Source organism: Oryctolagus cuniculus, chromosome 6, assembly GCF_964237555.1.
Source record: "Oryctolagus cuniculus chromosome 6, mOryCun1.1, whole genome shotgun sequence".
NCBI classification, from domain to species: Eukaryota; Metazoa; Chordata; class Mammalia; order Lagomorpha; family Leporidae; genus Oryctolagus; species Oryctolagus cuniculus.
In genome coordinates this window covers 121,720,016-121,741,566 of record NC_091437.1, presented here as the reverse complement: position 1 = coordinate 121,741,566, position 21,551 = coordinate 121,720,016, and the positions used below count along the sequence as shown (strand labels likewise).

The 21,551-nt window shown below is 45.4% G+C and overlaps 1 long non-coding RNA gene across 1 annotated transcript in view; it reads left to right on the top strand.

Annotated features, from left to right (window-relative positions):
* The window catches only part of LOC138849942 (uncharacterized), a 47,672-nt gene extending 43,571 nt beyond the window's left edge, over positions 1-4,101 (top strand). The window contains exon 3 of the long non-coding RNA XR_011389246.1: positions 3,165-4,101. This is a non-coding gene — a long non-coding RNA (uncharacterized lncRNA). The remainder of the gene's footprint in view (positions 1-3,164) is intronic.
* The last annotated feature ends 17,450 nt before the right edge of the window (positions 4,102-21,551 follow it).

Here is a 21,551-nt window from a genome sequence, read left to right as displayed (position 1 = left end):
CCATCAGAACACGCATTCCCCTGAGATTCTGGCCTGGGACACCAGACCACTTTGAAATTAAACTGCTTGATGAGTTTAGACATTGCTATGTACATATTTCTGGTGAGATCTAAAAGTACAAGGTGATTTCTATCGTAGGGCTGGAGGCTATGTTTATCTATCACATGAAATGGCAGGAAAGGAAACACATACTGATTTTTGCAAATGTATCCTTTTTATGGTCTCTAAAGAAATGAAAGAAATCAGAGACTCCATTTGCTATTGCCATATGGAATATAGTGTGAGAAAAATTTACCAGCCTGCAAACCTGCAGTTTCTGGCCTTAAATCTTGCTTATGAGATATGTTTTTCTTCCTACACATGAAACTCCCACAAACATATAAATGGGGAACACACTTTTTAAAATATTTTTTATTGACACATGGATATCACAGAGGAGACACTTGCATGTCACTGAATTATAGTTCAACACAGATGCCCTGTTTATCAAACAGGGTTGTGTAAAGCCTAAAGATAGGATTGTGTAAAGCCTTTTAGCTATGGGCTTTCTTTTTTTTTTTTCCTTTGTCATTCACATTGCTTTGGAGGTCCAGATGTCAGTCTGTCCTTGGGGCACATTATTAGGGAGTTGGTATTGAAGAGTGTCTAAAGACATGGGCTGTGTGGCTAGCCTTGTGTTGCTATTTGTTTGTTAAGACCAGTGCCTGCAATGCCAGTATCCCACATGAGTACAGGTCCAAGTCCCAGTTGTTCCACTTCCCATCCAGCTCCCTGCTTATGTGCCTGGGAAAGCAGTGGAACATGGCCCAAGTGCTTGGTCATTCACATGGGAGACCCAGATAGAGTTCTGGGCTCCTGGCTTCGCCTGGCCCAGTCCTGGTTGTTGCAGCCATTTGGGAAGTGAACCAGGGGATAGAAGACCTCTCTGTCTCCCTCACCTTCCTTCCCTTCTGTAACTCTGACTTTCAAGTAAATAAAATAGATAATTTTTTTTTAATGTAAGATCAGGGGCTAGCACTGTGGTCTAGCAGCTAAAGCTGCCATCTGCAGTGCCAGCATCCCATATGGGCACCAGTTTATGTACCGGCTGCTCCACTTCCAATCCAGCTCTCTGCTGTGGCCTGGGAAAGCAGTAGAAGATGGCCCATGTGCTTGGGCCCCTGCACCCACATGGGATACCAGGAGGAGGCTCCTGGCTCCTGGCTTCAGATCAGCACAACTACAACTGTTGCGGTCATTTGGGGAGTGAAACAGTGGATGGAAGACCTCTCTCTGCCTCTTTGTAACTCTGCCTTTCAAATAAAATAAATAAATCTTTAAAAAGAAGTCAGCAGAGAAGTTTTACTCCCCAGCCCTCTAATTATCTGCTGTCACAAGACGGACACCGTGGCTCTGAACCCCAGTCACCTCGCTGAGGGCATCAGGAGAGAAGCCACAGGAGCTAGCTACCTCCCCACTAGGGAGCCACAGACCCTGCACTCTCTGTGGGTACCTCTCCCTGCACCTCTGTCAGAGAGGTGTTTAAGGGCATGTTCTCTCGAGACTGCCATAGGAACACCCAAATGACCGTGTGTGTGTGTGTGTGTGAGAGAGAGAGAGAGAGAGAGAGAGAGGAGAGAGAGAACATTACAATCAATTTCTAGATCTCCCCATATTCAACCACATTCCTGTAAAACAGGGGAATATTATATTGGGACGGGACCTTAGTTTTAAGGTTGTGCCTAGCCACTGGGTGGTCCCATATTGCACAATCAGCTCGTGGCCTTCTATCTGAGAGGGTTGGTGAAGTTCACTTCAGGATTAAGGGCATTTTTTTAAGATTTATTTTATTTATTTGAAAGACAGAGTTACAGACAGAGGTGGAGCCAGAGAGAGAGAGAGAGATATTCCATCCACTGATTCACTCCCCAAATGACCACAACGGCCAGAGCTGAGCTGATCTGAAACCAGGAACCAGGCACTTCCTCCTGGTCTCCCATGCAGGTGCAGGGCCCAAGCACTTGGGACATCCTCCACTGCCTTCCCGGGCCACAGCAGAGAGCTGGACTGGAAGAGGGGCAACCCGGACAGATTCCGGCATCCCCACCGGGACTAGAACCCGGGGTGCTGGCGCCATAACGGAGGATTAGCCTAGTGAACCAAGGCGCTGGCCCGGTGAATAATGTTTTAAAAGTACCTGTGCATTTTTCTGGACTCAGAGTCAGCCCTTAAGGCATTCAGATCTGGCTAAAAAGCCCATGAGAATTTCTCAGGCATGGAAAGCCAAGACACTGTGGGGAAAAAAAAAAAAAAAAAGCCTAAATGAAATATCTCTGTGAGTGAGATCCCAGTGGAAAGAATGGGCCATCAAAGAAGGAGGTACCTTTCTCTGAAGGGAGGAGAGAACTTCCACTTTGATTATGGCCTTGTTTAAATAAGGTTGGAGTTTGTGGACTCAAGAGGCTTCCATAGCCTTGGCAGCTCATGACAAGAGCCTCAGGTGATTACTGACATCATAAATAAGAGTGTCAATTGTTAAATCAACATCAGGAGTCACTGTGCACTTACTCCCCATGTAGGACCTCTGTCCTTGATGTGTTGTACTGTGAGAATTAATGGTAAAACTAGTTTTCAAACAGTACTCTATACTTTGTGTGTCTTTGTGGGTGCAATCTGTTTAAATCTTTACTTAGTACATACTAAGTTGATCTTCTGTATATAAAGATAATTAAAAATGAATCTTAAAGAGTGAATGGGAGAGGGAGTAGGAGATGGGATGGTTTGTGGGTGGGAGGGTAGTTATGGGGGGAAAACCATTATAGTACAAAAGGTGTACTTTTGAAATTTATATTTATTAAATTAAAGTTTTCTTAAAAAGCACCTGTGCATTTAACATCTAAAATTCCACAAAATATTTGTGACATTGGCTATTAACATTTTACCAGGAAAAGGAGTCAATTTTATGATTTTCTTGTCTTATTTCTAAAAATTCAGAATTCTGTAGGCTCTTATCAGACAATAATTTCAAATTATTTAACTCTTATAAAAACCCATCTTTTTTAAAATTTTTATTTAATAAATATAAATTTCCAAAGTACAACTTTTGGATTATAGCAGCTCCCCACCCCCAACCTCCCTCCCACCCACAACCATCCCCGTAGTTAAATTTCTTACTTTGCCCTCAGGTTTCCCTGGGGGATGCTATGAGAAATCACCTGAAGAATCATTTGCTGCTTGCAAAACTGACACAGACCAAAGTAACGTGATGGAGAACGCAGGCACAAACCCATGCATCTATAGCCACCCGATGATCTTCAACACAGGTGCCGACATGGACTGGAGAAGGACAGTCTTCCCAATGAAAAGTCTTGGGAAAATGACAGCCGTGTGCAGAGGAATGCAACTATACCTCTGACTCTCACACATACCCACATCAACTGAACATAGATCAAAGACCCTGATGGGAAGCTGAAATTGGGAAACGACTAGGAGAAAACACATGCGAAACACTCCAAGACATCACTCCCAGCAAAGGTGTTCCGGCTGTGACCCCCCCCGCCTCCAAAACACAGGCAATACAAGCCAAATACACAAATGGCAATAGATCAAATCAAGAAGCTTTTGCACAATGAGGGAAAGACTAGCAAGAGCAAGGAGATGTTATGCAGAATAGGAGGAAGTAGTTATACATGCCTCATCAGACAAGGGATTACTGTCCAGAATGCACAAGGAACAAAAAAAAAAAAAAAAAACAGTAGCAAAAAGTAACACATAATAGGCAGATGGTCTAAACGGTGTGTTCTCTAATGAAGATACACAAGCGGCCAACTAGTACATGAAACAATACTCAACATCACTATAATCAGTAAAATTCAATGAAGATCATGAGACATCATCTCATCCCAGTTATAACAACTGTTATCAAAATGACAAAAAGTGAGCAAAATGACAAACGCCAGCAAGGACGTGGAGAAAAGGGACTCCTACACCCTGTTGGTGGGAGTGTAAATTAGTACAGGCATTATGGAAAACAAGCAGGTTCCTCAATACACTAAAAATAGGTCTACCATATAGCCAGGATTCTTACCCCTGGGTGTATTGTCAAAGGAAATAATTTTATCAAAGAGACACCTCCACTCCCATGCTTATAGCAGCACTATTCACAATAGCCAAGATGTTGAAGCAATCAAGGTGGCCACTGACACAGAGTAGATAAAGAAAATGCCGTGTACACACAATGGAATATTATTCAGCCATACAAGTCATGAACTCCTGTCATTTGCAGAAACATGGATAGAACTGGAGACTGTGATGTTACGTGAAGTAAGCCAAGCACAGGAAGACAGATTCCAAGCGTTCTCATTCCCAGATGGAAGCCACAAAGGTTGATTTAGCTGAAGGAGAGAGTAGCACAGTGGCCACTGGGGGCTGAGGAGGTTGGGGGGGGGGCGGGGGGAGAGGGCCAGTGGGGCTTAGGCAGTGGAGACATGGAGTTAGGAAGAATGAGTGCTGGTGTTCTGTAGCACAGTTCACAGCAGCCCGTTATGCATTGTATAAAGAACTGGAAGATAGGCGTTTGAAGCTTTCTTGGTACTAACACAAAGAAATGATGACTCCGCCTTGTGGCGCCGGCACACCAGGTTCTAGTCCCGGTCGGGGCGCCGGATTCTGTCCTGGTTGCCCCTCTTCCAGGCCAGCTCTCTGCTGTGGTCAGGGAGTGCAGTGAAGGATGGCCCAAGTCCTCGGGCCCTGCACCCCATGGGAGACCAGGAGAAACACCTGGCTCCTGCCTTTGGATCAGCGCGATGTGCCGGCTGCAGCGCGCGGGCCGCAGCGTGCCGGCCGCAGCGGCCATTGGAGGGTGAACCAACGGCAAAGGAAGACCTTTCTCTCTGTCTCTCTCTCTCTCTCACTGTCCACTCTGCCTGTCAAAAAATAAAATAAAATAAAAAGAAAATAAAAAGAAATGATGACTGCTTAGGGAGAGGAAAATGCTGATGACTCTGATTGGATCATTACACATCGTATACATGTATTGAATTATCACACCATTAATAGGTCTAATTCCTATGTGTCAGTTAAAAATGTTTAAATACAATCTTTCAAAACAAAAAAAGAACCATTTGTTATCTGAATCATTCGTTATTTGAATGAAGTTAGGGAAATGGTACTTCACAGCCTCAGGAGCCACTGTGAAAAACCCTGTATGAGAAATTCCTTTCCAAGTTCAACCCTTGGTAAATATTCAGTTCTGGGGAGCTGATGTGCATTTTTGTCTTCAAGAGTTGGGTAACAAACCATGTTTCCCTTTTCACTTCAGCGGCCAGGAAGCTCGGGGCCAAATATTTGACTCATGTACAGCAACTAGGTAAGTTTAATGGCCTTCATACTTGCATTTTTTCCCTCTAGTTTTTATTCCATGCTCTGTATTCACCTTCACCATGAATCATCACTGGAAAGATAAAAATCAAATTGGCTTAGGAAATTGGCAGGTGCAGACAGAGACTGAGCAGCCAGAGCCATAACCTAATCACATCACAGGAACTACCTGGACCTGGACCCAGACCTGGGCCTCTGCCACTCGCAGCTGCATGGTCCTGAGTGGGAACACGCACTTGGCTGGGACCAGGCACATGTGCAACCTCGCAGCCAGCAGAGAGTGCAAAGAACATACCTCCTAAGCGGCTGTAATGGGACGCAGCCCTGCCTTGCACCTCCTCACACAGTAGGGAGTTCCTGAAACATTGGGAAAGGGCTGGGAATATATATATGGTATATATATCACATATATGATATCTATATCTATATATGTGTGTATATATATCTCAGCCCCCAAACGCACCGTCATTTGCATTTGATGGGTCTTGTTATATGTCCCAAAGCCTTTGTGGAATGAAGTGGGATGGAGTAAATCAATGAACACAAAGAACAGAGAGGATGGGGCTGGCGCTGTGGTGCAGCCGGTTAACGCCCTGGCCTGAAGCGCCGGCATCCCACACCGGACGCCCATGCGAGACCCCCGGCTACTCCACTTCCCATCCAGCTCTCTCTGCTATGGCCTGGGAAAGCAGTGGAAGATGACCCAAGTGCTTGGGCCCCTGCACCCACGTAGGAGACCTGGAAGAAGCTCCTGGCTCCGGATCAGCGGAGCTCTGGCCATTGCAGCCATTGGGTAGTGAACCATCGGATGGAAGACCTCTCTCTGTCTCTCTGTCTCTCTGCCTCTCTATCTCTCTGTAACTCTGACTTTCAAATAAATACATAAATTTTAAGAAAGAAAGAAAGAAAGAAAGAAAGAAAGAAAGAAAGAAAGAAAGAAAGAAAGAAAGAAAGAAAAAGGACAGAGAGGAAGAGCTCCAAGCCACAAGTTGGAAGAAACCTTCATTTCTTCACCTTTAGAAACCAAAACCCAATCCCATTCTCCAGCACTGCGGAGCAGTTAGCGCGGCGGCTGCCGGTTCACTCCTGGGACCATCAGAGCCCGAGAGGCAGAAATTTTGGAGCCCAGGGAGGCGGATGCCCCTCGTGGCTGCCACGGACGCATCCCCAGCTCGGAGGCCCGCGTGGCAACCGGTCCCCGGGGACACCGCGCCCCGCAGGCTCGCTCTCAGGGCGGCTTCGGGCGAGGGCCGACGGGCCCTGATTCCTTTCCCAGTGCTGAGCCGCTTCTGGCCGAGCTGAGGTCAGGCCCTGTGGGGGATGGCCCGGGCGCAGGTGCGTGGAGGCCAGGTGGCTTGCGGTCTCCCCGCCTCCTCGAGTGGCGGCGCTGCGCACGGTCCCTGCAGCCTTGGGTCAGCCGGGACCTGAGGGGTAGTGGGCTGGGGCCGTGGGGTCCCCCGCAGCGGGAGAAGAGGGCCAAGTTTTATGCGTTCGAGCGCGAGCGGACCGCCTCCGCCGCCCGCGCACTCCCGCCCGAAGCCGGCACCACGAAGCTGAGTTTGCGGGACACAACCTTGGCCTCTCCTCAGTCCGGACTAGAGTGGGCCGGGCAGCGTGCCCCGCGGGCTGCTTTCCCGGGGTGGCTTGGTTCCCCCGCAGCGCAGCTCCAGCGCGCGCCTCGTAGCCCAGCGGCTCCCGGCGACGTCTGAACGCTAGAGGGCGCCATCGCCCTGGCTTCTAGGCTGGCAGCGCCTCGCCTCTGATCAATGCAAGCACCTGACAGGTGTAACATGAAATAAAACCCGAAAGTTTTCTTCCCTCCCTCCTTCCTTCCTTTCTGCTTTCCTCCTATCCCTCCCCCCTTCCCTCTTCCTCCTTTCCTTCCTTCCTCCTCCGTAAATTATTTGAGTGGCAGACTATCCATCTATCTATCTATAGAACACTCTCATCTGCTGGTTCTCTTTCCACATGCCTGCAACATCCCAGGCTGAGCCAAGTAAAAACCAGAAACCCAGAATTCAACCAAGGTCTTCCAAGTGGATGGCAAGGACCCAACTACCCGAGCCATTACTGCTGCCTCCCAGGTCCTGCATTAGCAGGAAGTTAAGGTCAGGAACATAGCTGGTACTGGAACCCAGTATCCCATATGGAATACCACCAGCTTTTAAACTGCTAGGCAACACCACCCCTAACCCAGTATTGTAGATCCAGGCATAGAGGCTTTGGCTCCCTGCTGTGAATTAAGGTCACCAACGGCAAAATGGGGTAGAATCCCCTCAAGTCAAGTTTAAATGGTTTCCAAGGAAGAGATGATTCCAGGGAAGGGGGAAAATCATGGTGATTCTAGGTGCGAGAAGCCCTGAGCCCTGGATAAAGGATGAGGAAGTGTTTGGAGTGGTTTCAATGGGAAGTGTTCTGTGCTCTGCCACTGTAGTCTTCTCAGAACCATGTGGTATCTCTTCATTCTCTGTGGTGCCCCAGCAGCCACAGGACACCCCTGGTCCAGTATTGTTCCGGGAGCCTCCATTCCTAAGAAGTCCTCTCTCAACCCCAAATCCAGCAGTGGGGTTCCTCCGGGGGGATTGTCCATGTTTTCAAATCTGGTTAGAGCCGGAGCAGACTGTGAAGAAAGCGTTTGCTACATCAGTGAAAACCGCAAATACAATCTCGGAGGTAGTGATCAAAGTTTTTGGTCCATGACCTTTTTCTTGTGTGTGGATACAGGGAGCTTGTATAGTCTCACAGCACCATAAAATCAGGGCTCCCAGAACAGTCCCTCTGAATCTCTGATAGCAGTTAAGGCTTAAAAATAGTAAAAGTCACATTTTAAAAAAATCCATAATGCACATGCCATGCATGCAACCTTCTGCTAATTACCCACAAACACTGGTTATTTGCCATTGTGTCTCATATGTGCCCCACTGGATATGAAGCAGATGTGGTTCTTTGCCTTGGGTCTGCTCACAGTCTTGAGGGAGGAGAACAGGAAGATGCTTTGCTGTGGGACAAGGACCAGAACGTCCAGTACTACCGGAACCTGGGATGACAGCCCAGCCAATGTGCGGGTTTGAAGGCACCTTTGTCCTTCGATAGCTCTGTACCTCCTCATGCACCCTCCCATTCAGCTTGTCCTCATCACACGCTGCCCAGTTCAGGCACGCAGGGCTCTGAGCTCAGCAGTGCCTGGGACAGACGCTCTTCCTGCCCATGTGACTGACATCCTCTTTGTTCCTGCCGACCTGAAAGAGAGGCTTTTTTTTTTTTTTCTCTACTTGACTATATGCATGCAACCAAGTGGATCATATGTCTGCTAAGGAGAAGTGGAAACACCCCTTTCAAAGGGCCACTGGTACCCACAGACAAATGCTGGAAAGAAGAAATGAATTCTGAAGAGTCAAAGAGCAAATGCTAGACGTCTACCTTGAAAGGCTTATGTAGAATTGAGATTTATCAAAATGGTGTGGCTGAGAGAACTTTTAAAAAATGTGACCTTCTGGGACCAGTGCTGTGGCATAGCTGGAAAAGCCGCGGCCTGCAGTGCTGGCATCCCATATGGGCACTGGTTCGAGTCCCGGCTGCTCCACTTCCAATCCAGCTCTCTGCCATGGCCTGGGAAAGCAGTAGAAGACGGCCCAAGTCCTTGGGCCCCTGCACCGGCGTGGGAGACCTGAAAGAAGCTCCCAGCTCCTGGCTCCGATTCGGCTCAACTCCGGCCATTACAGTCATTTGGGGAGTGGACCACCAAACAGATGATCTCTCTCTCTCTCTCTCTGTGCCTCTCCTCTCTCTGTGTAACTCTTTCAAATTAATAAATAAATCTTTTTTAAAAATGTGACCTGTTTCAGGAGAACATCTGGGGACCTGGGAGCAACTTCTGCATTAGTTAAGACTCACTGGGTCACAAATGACAGAGACCCAACAGAAACTAGCCGAGGCCATAGAGGGGAGGGATGACTCATGGGGGGATGGAGCGAGGATCCCAGGCCATCAAGACTTCCTGCCATCACCTTAGCTTCTCGGGGAGGTGTACTCCATTCTGTCTCAAAGATCCCCGGCTTTCTCAGAGGGGCTGGAGCCAAGGTTTCTGGCCATTCTTGGCTGTCATTTGTCAGTTGAGCCATTCGAGAGAAAGGAGGTCATCATCCCCAGCTCCACACAAAGAAATCTCGCCAAAGATTCTTGATATTGCACAGCATCTCTTTCTTTAACCCTAGGCCAGTCGCAGAGGGCAAGTGGAGCACCACAAGGGACCCAGCGCAGGTCCTGGGTCCTTCCCTGGGGCAGAGGCCGGGGGTGTTGGAGGGAGGGAAAGATGAATTTCCCCAATAAGTGGATCTCTTGTCGCTGGAAGGAGGGAGAGAGATCACTGGTGAAGACAATAAAAGGACTGCCACTGGAGGAATAGATTGGGGAGAAAAGTGACATTTCCAAAGATTTAAGTGCCACACACACACTTTTTTTTTAAACTGCTTATTTATTTGTTTCAAAGGCACAGAGACAGACACAGAGATTTTCCCCCCACTGGTTCACTTCCAAAATGATCACAACAGCCGGGCCTGGTGAAAGTTGATGTCAGGAACCAGAAACTCCACCTGGGTCTCCCATGTTGGTGGCAGGGAAACAAAGACTTGAGCCATCATCTGCTGCTTCCCAGTTGCATTAGAAAGAGGGTGGACTGGAAGTGAAGTAACCAGGACTCAAACCGGCCCTCCAGTAAGGGGTGTGGGCATCCCGAGTGGCAGCTTCACCTGCCACAGCACAGTGCCCACACAGGTTAAATCTCACGTGTTAACATTTGTATTTAAATCCAAAATTTACTTGATTGGGAACTTCTCCTCCAAGTTCTCATGTGGGTTTTAGCTGGTGTCATGGGAAGAGGGAGAACAATGGATTTTCATGGGGCAATCCATTGACAGGTGTGTGTTGGGTTGACCTGTAGTATGAGGAGAGGGATTTCCGTTTTTACATTGTACCATGGCTGTGTTTTATCCTGTAAGAGGACTTGCTGGTTGCCTCCTGAAGCTGTCACACAGAAACACATCTTCTTGTGCTGGGAAGAGTCATTTGGATTCTCCTCTTGGATGAAGAAATGTAAGTAGGAACCTGCTAGACTTGTGGGGCTTATAAAACAGAAGTTCTGGTGGCCGGACAGAGATGCTTTTTCCAATGCTCCTTTGTAACCAGATCTTGCAATTTGGGAGGAGGAAAGGACATACGTGCAGGGACAAGGGAGTTTCCTGGCAGAGAAAAGGAAGTCTAGACTCATAGACACGCTTTTCTGGTTAAAATCTGACATTCTGAGATGGTCCCAGCTGAGGTCCACTTGCAGATGGGGCCCCCAAAGGCCCGTGAAGAGAACTCACAGGAAGGAGCTTGTGGGGGGATGGTTTACTATAACCCAGCGTGTGTTGGAGTCTGGGTGTTGCCCTTGACCCTGACATCATGTCAAAGAGTCCAGGGTTGAGGATAACACCTGAACTCAAACAAAAGAGTTCACACCAGAGAATGTCAAAGTGGAGAGCAAAATGCAGAGGAAGAGGAAGAAACAAGTTCCTCTGGACCCAACCAGGTCCTGAGTCTTTGGAACCAGAGGTAGAACGGCAGTAAGAGCAGAGAACCAGGGAAATCAGGTGCTTGGTTAACATGGACAGGGGGAGCTCAAACGAATACTTAAGTAAAAAGAACCGAGGCCATCCTTGGAGATCCATCAGATAAAGCAGTTTATTCTCAGAAACATGAGAATGAGAAAAAAAAATTGAAAACCCAAACAAAGCAGAGACTTGTAGTCCACCTGTAATTTGGAACATGGGCTTTGAAAACAATTATTTCTTGTGAATAAGGTTCCCACTGTGGAATTTATGGTACTGCTTCTAGGGCCTTTTAGAGATATGTTACACTAACCCAACTACTGTGGGGAAACCAGCTGTCTATTGGATTCTGTTCTTGAGGGACACAGGTAATGAAATAGAGAGTGAACTTGGAGCCTTCCTCTACGATATCTAGCCAGGACAATCCAAGAATAGAGGCCAAGAAATGGAGGCATCTATGCTGGCATTCTCCTTGGGCTCTGGATATATATGCACATTGGAATTCACTGTCCTGTCTGGTTCTCTCTTTGTTAAAAAGTCTCCCCAACATATTTAGCTGAAGGCTGGTGGACTCAGCCAAAGCTGTTGGTTTAAGGGGCTTTCCTCCAGCTGCAATGAAGTTACCCATGTGATTTATATTTAAGGTCACTCCAGGGGTGTGGCTGGGCTGGCAGTGTGCTGGCTGGTACGTTGGGACTTGCTAGTATCATTAATGACAGTGCAGCAATGTTGTGCTGCGGAGTCCTGAAGGTCTGAGCACATGTTTCCTTGCTTAGAAAATTCTTTCAACATGCTCAGTTTGCCCAAACTCTAAATGTCACATATTTAAAAAATCAGTTTCTGAGTTAAGAAAGTTTGTTAAATATCCATCACAGTGAGAAGGAGAAACATACTGTCAGATACAAATCTTCAGAAAACCTTGCTGTGTCTGTTTGTGATTTTAAAGATTGGACAGTGTATTTTACACCAGGGTCAGGGCGCCATCCCCCAAGAATCAAAATTGAGTCAAAGCTTCTGATTTTGACATATTTACAGGCTTTTCTATATAATGAATGGAAGCTGGCCACCATGGGTGATGCTGTCCTCTTGCAATGCAGTGTCACAGGACCCACGTCTCTTGGATACCAGTAGGGGAAGAAATAGAGGCTAACGTTGTTTCTACAATAAAGAGGGGGGACTTTCAGAGTTCTTGGGTAGCCCATGTAGAAGGGAGGGGAACAAGAGACAGGGCATGGGTAGTAGAGATGGCCAGTAAGAAGGGCACAAAGGTGACCCCAAATGAGGACCATTTAGGAACAAAGACATCTAACCTTGCCTCTTGAGTCGCCTGCTGGGCCCCATGACCTTTTTTTTTTAAATTTATTTGAAAGACAGAGAGGCAGAGAGAGAGAGAGAGAGAGAGAGAGAGAGAAGTCTTTCATCCACTGGTTTACTCCTTAGATGGCCAAAATCCGAAGCCAAGAGCAAGGAGCTTCTTCCAGATCTCCCACGTGGGTACAGGGGCCCAAAGGTTTGGGCCATCTTCTACTACTTTCCCAGGCTATAGTAGAGAGCTAGATTGAAAATGGAGCAGCTGAGACTTGAACCAGCACCCATATGGGATGCCGGCACTGCAGGCGGCAGCTTCACCTACTATGCCACAGTGCCTCCCACCCCCTATGGCCTTCTACCTGGCCTATATCTGCAGCAGCGGCTTGCTGTACACTGTAGGGAGCCGGTGGCTGTGTGTGCTGCCAGAGGCCAAAAAGGTGATGCTCTGGTTTGGATGTGATTTGACTATGTCTCCCAAAAGTTCATGTGCTGGAAGCTTGGTCTGCAGTGGGGGGTTTGCAGAGATCACTGGGAGTGCTGCCTTTAGAAGGGATTAATGTAGTTCTCATGGTTAACTTTGTAAGTTCCCGTGAGAGCAGGTTGTTCTAAAAAGAGCAAGCCTGGTCCTTCAGTCTCTGGCATCCTGTAGCACCTTGTGATTGCTCTCACATGCACTCCTGCAGCTGTGAGGCCACCTGATGCCTTCACCTGAGGCTGAGCAGATGATACCACCTCATCCTGGATTTTCAGCCTCCAAAACTTTGAGCTCAATAAACCTCTTTTCATTATATAACACCCAGCCTCAGCTATTTTGTTATAGCAAACAGAAAAGGCATTAAGACAGACAGTGACAGCTTTCAAAGCAGGATTGCAAGAAGCAGCAGTCACATAGAGACAACAGTAGGTGGACATTAGCATGAGTAGGAGGTTCAAATAAGAGGGAACTGGGGGAAATGAACACCTCCCAGAATCCCCAGAAGTACTGGGAGAGGAAAATTGCTGGTTTTCCCACTTCATGTAGTTTAGAAGCTCCAGATATTTTAAAACTAAATACTGAAGATGAAGGTGGCAAGATTCGTGGCTTTTCAGTTACACTGCTCTATGCTCTGTTTCTTCCCCCCCCCACACCCAGGGCATTCCCATGGGTTTTGTCATTTTTGTGGTCCTACAACATGCTGGTGTATCCGAGGGTAAATGGCATGCCTCGGATTTTCCTAAACCAATACGCTTCAAACACAGCGACTTGATGTGAGCAGCAGGAGAGAGCAAGGAACAACCCGGCTCAGTGTGCTGTCTAGGTATTTGAGTTCTGTAGAAGAGAGTCTTGAATGAAAAACATCACATTGAACAGTTGCCATGAAGATTTCTTCCAGTTCTCTGTGGGGGAGAAGGGCAGCTTGGATTAATTGGCTGCAGTTATTGGTTTCCTTTCATCTGCAGCCATGTAAGACAGATAACCACAGGACTGTAGTAATTACAGTCATCAGAGTGATTTGCTCAAGGTAAACCGAGCTGGTGGAGTCCTCAGGATTCTGTAAACATTTTGTCAGTTTGCACATTTTGCAGACAACTTTGAAGGAAACAGCAGCTTGTTTAACGGGCTTCCTTGGGTAAGCTCTGTCCTCAGAGATACTGACTCTGGCTTTTAATCCCTCTTGCATTTAAGCTGATGCTGTTATTATGTTTTTAACCATCAATCAGCCTGCTTTGATGGACATTTGAAGGCTGTGGTGAGGGCGGTGGGTCTGGCAGGACAGTTTTCCCAAGGATTCCAGCAGCAAGCCGCCTCTTCCTGCTGCCTCACGGGTCCCTTAGCCTTCGTTTCTCCTGATTGTTTTTCCTGGAATGACTGACATGGTCACAACAGCTGAGTAATCAGGCAGAGGAAGGAATAGAAAAGTCTTGCTAAGGGAACCGTTTACTCCAAAGGAATTAAGGAAATTGCTGTTACTTGGCAGCTTTGGATTTTCTAGCTGTATATGCCAAGCTAAAATGTGTTAGAGAATCATTCTACAGGCTGGTGGGTAAAGCGGTTGCCTTCAGTGCCGGCATCCCTTATGGGCGCCGGTTCAAGTCCCGGCTATTGCAGCCATTTGGGGAGTAACCAGTGGATGAAAGACTGCTTTCTCTCACTGCCTCTGCTTCTCTGTAGCTCTTTCAAATAAATAAATAAATCTTTAGAAGAAAGAGAGAGAGAGAATCATTCTAAAGGAGTGGGTTTAAAAAAAACTTTTAGCCTGTAGTAAGAATTCTACAGGGCAAAGCACGCACACAAATACACGCACACACACATCAAAAGTTTTCTGCAAGAATGTTCTGTGCACAAGGTTGCCTCTTCTCTTTTCCTGTCCTCACGTTCATTCTCTCCCCTGCCCTCCCCTCCCTACCCTTCCCCCCTTCTTCTCGTCATTCTTTTTATCCTTTCATTTCAATAATTGCTGATCACTTCGTGTTCTTCTAAAGTCATAACCCACCACCCTTCCAAAATTCACAATGTATAAAACACTGCATTGTAGAGCATTGGGCACTGGGTCACAACATGTAAATTATCTATTTGATTTTTTTAAAGATTTTATTTGAGAGATAGAGTTATAGACAGAGAGAGGGAGAAATAGACAGAAAGGTCTTCTACCTGCTGGTTCACTCCTCAAATGGCCACAATGACCAGAATTGGGCTGATAACGAAGTCAGGAGCCAGGAGCCAGGTGCTTCTTCTAGATCTCCCACACAGGTGCAGGGGCTGAAGCACTTGGGCCATTTTCTACTGCTTTCCCAGGCCATAGCAGAGAGCTGGATTGGAAGTGGAGCAGCCAGGACTCGAGTCGGCACCCATATGGGATGTTGGCACTGCAGGTGGAGGCTTAGCCCACTATACCACAGCCAATTTTATTTTAATCTAGCATGCCTGGCTTGTGATTAGAAGAAGGCATCAGCTCTGCTTTCTGATAAGTCCTTTTTCTGATCCTTGTGGTCATCCTTGAAACAATCACCTTGAACTTCCTGTACCCTCCTAGACCTGTTGCAGTGGGAGTCAGGAGACAGGGTTTCTCATCCCAGCTCTTGGCTCTAACTGTGAGAGGGGCCCAATCCTGTGCTTCCTGCCTGTCATCTGTAAAACAATCATTCTATGAGCAGTGATGATGTTTCCATGTGTCAGACACTACTCTGAGTGTTTTACAGTCATTACTGCATTAATCCTCACTGCAGACCCATAGATAAGATGGTACATTGACCGGCGGATTACAGCTGAAGAAGCTCAGGCCAGGACAGGTTCTAGAATATGCCAATGCTCTAGAGCTGGGATTTGTGCCTGGGCAGCCTTTATCATTGTTCAACATGGCCCATTTTGGACCAAATTAAGCTGGGTGATTGCTCTAAGAGGCCTTTCTCAGATCTGACTTTCTGTTGATTCTCTTTGTCATATTGGTTAGGAGTTTCTTAAAATTGGGTCTCACAAAATTTTCCTCCTTGTGGTTCTTTCAGGAGAATTCTGTGATTTATAGCCCTAGAGAAACATGAGAGGTCTTCAAAAAGTTCTTGGAAAATGGCTATTATGAGAAATCGCTGCATGGACTTCAACATCTTCCTGCTCCAAAGTAAGTTTATCTTTTAATTCAATTTTTTTCACAAATTTTTTTAAGTTCCCTCATATTACTTCTTCAGGACAAACTCCAACCAGCGTTTCTTACTCTAGAAAGAGGTGTGTTTGTGGGAAGGTGATTGGAGACCGTGTAAGGAAGGAAAAGTGATACAATCACCCTTGTCCCTCAGATGCACAAGTATCCCCAGTGCAGGACACGAGGAACCCTGGTGAACCTGGGGCTGTAAAAGGTGCCTCTTCCAGTTCAAAGCAGATGGTGGAGAGGAAGCAGGCAGGCAGCCCAGCCTTGAAGATGAGGCACAGGTAGAGCTGAGAAAACACCTGCAGATGTAGGAGAGTCCACGGCACCATGCGGCACCATTGTCAGTTCTGTGCTCAGGAGCACCGGGAGGTGAAGTTAGGACTAGACTGGAGCAGACTGGAGTGCCAAGGGAAGCCAAATGCCTACTGAAGAAACTTTTGCCCTTAAAATTACAATGGCAGGTATTGTTGTATTATACTCCTTTTTTAAAAAAATTATTTATTTATTTATTTGAAAGTTAGAGTTACACACACAGAGAGAAAGAGAGAGAAAGTGAGAGAGAGAGAGAGAGAGAGAGAGATATCTTTCATCCGTTGGTTCACTCTCCAATTGGCTGCAATGGCAGGAGCTGTGCCGATCCAAAGCCAGGAGCCAGGAGCTTCTTCCAGGTCTCCCATGTGGGTGCAGGGGTTCAAGGACTCGGGCCATCTTTTACAGCTTTCCCAGGCCACAGCAGAGATCTGAATTGGAAGTGGGGCAGCTGGGTCTCGAACCAACATCCATATAGGATGCCAGTGCTTCTGGCCAGGGTGTTAACCCACTGAGCCACAGAGCCGGCCCTGTATTATACTCCTAATATGATATTCTCAGAAGTTTGGGTAATGCCTAATACAGCTACAATATGAGCAACTTCTAAGAGAAGCTCCAACTGAAGCTGGCAGCCATCTGAAACTTTAAAAACTGAAACAAGAGAATCATAGGGTTGGTTCCAACCAACCATAAAAATGCACCAATGCAGAGAAGGAATCAGAGTTTATTTGTGCCATATTTAAACAAATACCAAATAATAAAATCATTATGGGAGAGCGACGTTTCCCTTACCCCTTTTGCGGCATCTGTAGGAATATATATCTATCAAGGGCCATATTGAAATCAAAGGAAAAATAGATTAGTTTCAAGTGGCAGGATTTTCTTTTCTTCCTGGAGGAAAATAGAAAATCCAGTTCATTTGATACATTGATTCAGACCAAGATAAATAGGAAAATTTTAGGATGTGCACTTGTCCCAAATTCTAGTGAGTAAAAGACAAATAGAAAGAGTGATGGAAAGAAGAAGAGAAGAAGGAAAGGCATGGGAAACAGGAGGAGATGGGAAGAAAAAATTAGCGGGACTGACCCTGAGAGGCAGTCTGCCGTGGAGCAGAAAGAGATGAGGAAAGAGGCTGCGATGGCGGGCTCAGGGAGGCAGAACGATGGAACACCTGGAAGCAAGCTCCTGCCGTCCCCTGCTTCGTTTGCAGGCTTTGGCATCCCTCGAGTTGCTGAGAGCTGGACAGACTGCTTGGGCAAGTGTGCCTGTTCTTTAACATGAACACGTATGTGTCGCTCAAAGACTGGAAATGTGCTGCGTCCCCTCTCGGCGACTGTGTCCTCCTGGGAGATGCGGCAGGGGTCACAACCAGAAAATTCCTGAGGACTGGATAAAGATCTGCCATCTGTCTCATCTTGGTTTCCTCTTGTCAATGTAGGAAGGCAACACTTTGGCCAGTTAGAGTCCTGGTGAAACACTGAAGTAGCCAGCATTATTTAGGAAGGAACAAGGAGAATAGCCCATGAGGTTCCTTAGGTCCTTCAAATAAGCAAAAGTCTCACTATGGATTACCATGTCCGTTGCTTTCACGATGCAGGAGAAATGGTTAAGAACATGTGGAGGCCAGCCCAGGTCAACATAGACACTGATGCGGCTGAGAGAGATTGATAACCATATCGTGTGTGCCCACCCAGTGGGGGTACACCTGAAACTATGTAAGTCATCTATCAGATGATTTCAAAAACTTCATGAGAAATGAAACCAACAAATATATTTTGACATCCATACATAGTTGTTTCATAATACATATTTTTCCGTGAACTTTTTGAAGATGCTACATAGAGTTCAAACTTTTTGCTCCAAGATAATCATTTAATTCTATTTTGCAATGAACCTTTTTTTAAAGATTTATTTATGTAAGAAGAGAGAGAAAGAGATCTTCTATCCACTGATTCATCCCCTAATAGCTGCAATGGCCAGAGCGGGACCAACCTGAAGCCAGGAGCCAAGAGCTTCTTCCAGGTCTCCCACAGTAGTCAGGGGTCCAGGTACTTACGATATCTTCCATTGCTTTCCCAGGTGCATTAGCAGGGAGCTGGATCAGAAGAGGAACAGCTGGGACTCAAATTGGTGCACATATGGGATGCCAACACTGCAGGCAGTGGCATTAGCCAGCACCCCACAGCACCGGCTGGAGATGAACATTTTGAAGTAACCTTGTGAATACCTCTAGTTAACCCCTATAGATATAAAGCACCTAAATATCTACGTCCACTTTACCTACCCCAGTGGAAAATACCTGAAAACTTACATAGCACATAAATGACCCTTAGACTCTTTATTTTGTTGGAAGATGGAGACACTCAAATGGCCACTTATTGGAGAACAGTGGTGCTTGCTGGTGTTCTAGAAAGAGCCCTAGGTTCATGGTCAGAGGGTCTGTGCTGGAGACTGAATGACCTAGACAGATGAAAGGAGCCTCTCACCAGTGCCTTGAGCCACGGCTCCTCATCTCTAAAAAAGACTAGAATTCCTGCATTCTAGGCTCGTCCTGCCCTGAGCAGCTATGACTGTAACGTGTACATGGTGAATGTGGCAGGAGTCCAAGAGGGGAATGTGGCCACAGCAATGTACATGACCTTCATTGGGTCTTCATTGTCACCATGCAAGAATCATGACTTTGGAGCTCAGGAATATTGTGCAAAACTACATATTTGCCTAGAAACTTAAATCCAGAATTAATTAATTTGCCCTAAAGAGGCATTCATTGACATTATTAGGCATTAACTGACAGTTTCCCAAGAGATAAATCCACTGAGAAAATAGCAACTCTAGAGGGAAAAGGCAAAGGTGGGGGAGAACCACCAATTTTTACTATTTCAGAATTTTCCCTTCCATTGAGGACTGTTAAACACTGGAGTGGGGGCTGGTGTTGAGCACAGAGGGTTAAGCCACTGCCTGCAATGGCAGCATCCCTCATATAGCATCACTGGTTTGAGTCCTGGCTGCCTCACTTTCAGGCTCCTGGCTCTGGCTTGGCCCAGCCCTGGCCACTGTGTCTACTGGGGTTGTGAACTAGTAGATGGAATATTTTTTTCTCCTCCACTTTCTCTCTGTCTCTCAGTCTTTCAAATATATCTTTTAAAAAATAAAATAAAACTTTCAAATGACCCTACCAGGAATTTTTCATACAGTGCTTAAAAATCTCCTTCAATAAAATGAAATTAATATATCCAATTCTAATCTTTACTGAAATAACCTTTTACGAGAAAAAAATCAGATGAGGAATTGAGAGTGGTTCACAGAATAGTTGGAGAGGTAGAGTGGGTTTTAGCCCCAGGACTAATAAGATTCCCCCCTTGATATTGTGTAGTTATAAAACCACATTCAGCTTTGCCAACTGACAATGGGGTCAAAAGACCAAAATTGTCAATACAGGCATCTATAAACATTTTGTCTTTAAGCATATAGTTTTTCAAATGAGCATTTTTAAAATTTTTAACTAAATCTTTGTGCTTCTGTTATAAAATAGATACAACATAAAACTGACCATTTCAGCGATTTTTAAAACGGGCAATTCAGTGGCAGTAAGAACATTCGCTGTTGAGTAACCATCACCACATCGATCTCCAGGACTTTTTCATCATCCCAAATTGGGACTTTGTACCCACTAAACACTGACTCTGCATCCCGCCAGCCCCAGTTCCTGGCAGTCCCTGCTCTACTTTCCATCTCTGTACTTTGTTTCTGAGGCCAATGTATTATAGCTTGTAACTGTGATATTTTATAATCAGCTCTCCAGGAACAAAGTCTTGGAAAGAAGGTGTTTTGAGGAAAGGTTGGGATTACATAGACTTTTCACACTCTTAAATCCCATATTAATTCGTTTCCAAGTGAAATTTCAACCATTGCTCAGATTTAAAGTATTCATTTAACTCTAGGTATATAGGTAACACATTTGAGTTTACTTTCAGTGATCCTAGGAACAGATACATTGAAGCAGTGTTTTTCAAAAGCATATGAAATTATACTGTTACATCATTCATTTTTATTTGATTTGAATATATTGAATTTAGTCAATGCAAACTTGTGCCCAAATATTAACATAAAATATATGAAACTTCTTCTAAAATTATGGGGAAAGTATTGACAATTTTGACTAGCTAGTTGAATGGTTTGTTGCTATTTGCAATTTCATGTAACAGTAAAACCACCTGGTATATTAACAAACAGATGAGATGACAATAAATGGCACTGTGATTATTTAGCTAGTACTATTTAGAGTTCTGAAGCAAAAATCGGTTGTGATAAATTGATAGTAAATGTGACATTCTCAGTGCATGTAAATAAACCCTGAATCTGAGAACCTCTGTTTTCCCAGAGCTCTAGTAAATACACTTTAAACAGATCTCATGTAAAGGAGCCATATGCTTATAATTACCCAAACATTGTAGATCCCCTGTGTGAAATTTCACATCTTTATTGCTTCTATTTTAATGTTTACAAAGTTGGTAGTAATTTTTCAAACCAAATCTGATCCTAAACAGGAAAGACAATTTCCTATATAATTGTAATTTTGTATGCATGATTTGGTAAGAATCAAATCATTCCTAGTATTTCATCTTTACTCTCATAAGCATCCTATATGCTCATTTGAGAAAGCACTGCTCAATTTAAGTATCCCAATACCTATTAGCAAACTGCAATGTGTTTTCAATCTAGAATATTTGGACAAACATGAAACACATCGAATCATTACAGAAGAAAAGTGTAGCCACACATTTACAGTGAAATACAGTAAAAATCTTGCTGTGTCAAACAAACTCAGCCTTTTTAGAGAAGCTACTTTAAAAAAAAGGAATTCTTAAGAGAATATGAAAGCTAATTAAATTGTTTTAAATCTAATTCCAAAACAGCAGATTAAAGAGTGAAAACTACTACAATTAACAGAGAATTTGTGTGCTATCTAAAAGTCTAAATACTTGCTAATATCTGTGATTAAAAATTAACACATGTTGTTGTATATCACCACAGAAAACCTGTAGGGACATATTGTCATCTCCATTTGGGGTGGAAAATGCTGAAGTCAGGAGATTCTGAGTGCAGCGAGCCAGAGAGTGGCAGTGCTGGGACCTTGAGTCCCTTCTTTGTCTTCAGTACTAGATAGGAAGATGCCTACATTCCACTACATTCCCGGTCCGTTCCTGGCTCCCTCTCTGGTTCTAAGCAGCCTGTGTCCACTGGGTTTTAGAGACATGCCAGATTGGCCATATTTGGCTTAGTATAGCTGTAGGCAATTAAATACACCTGGCTGACATGGAGAACGAAAATTATTTGCTTGCTAGGAATGAGAATCATTCAT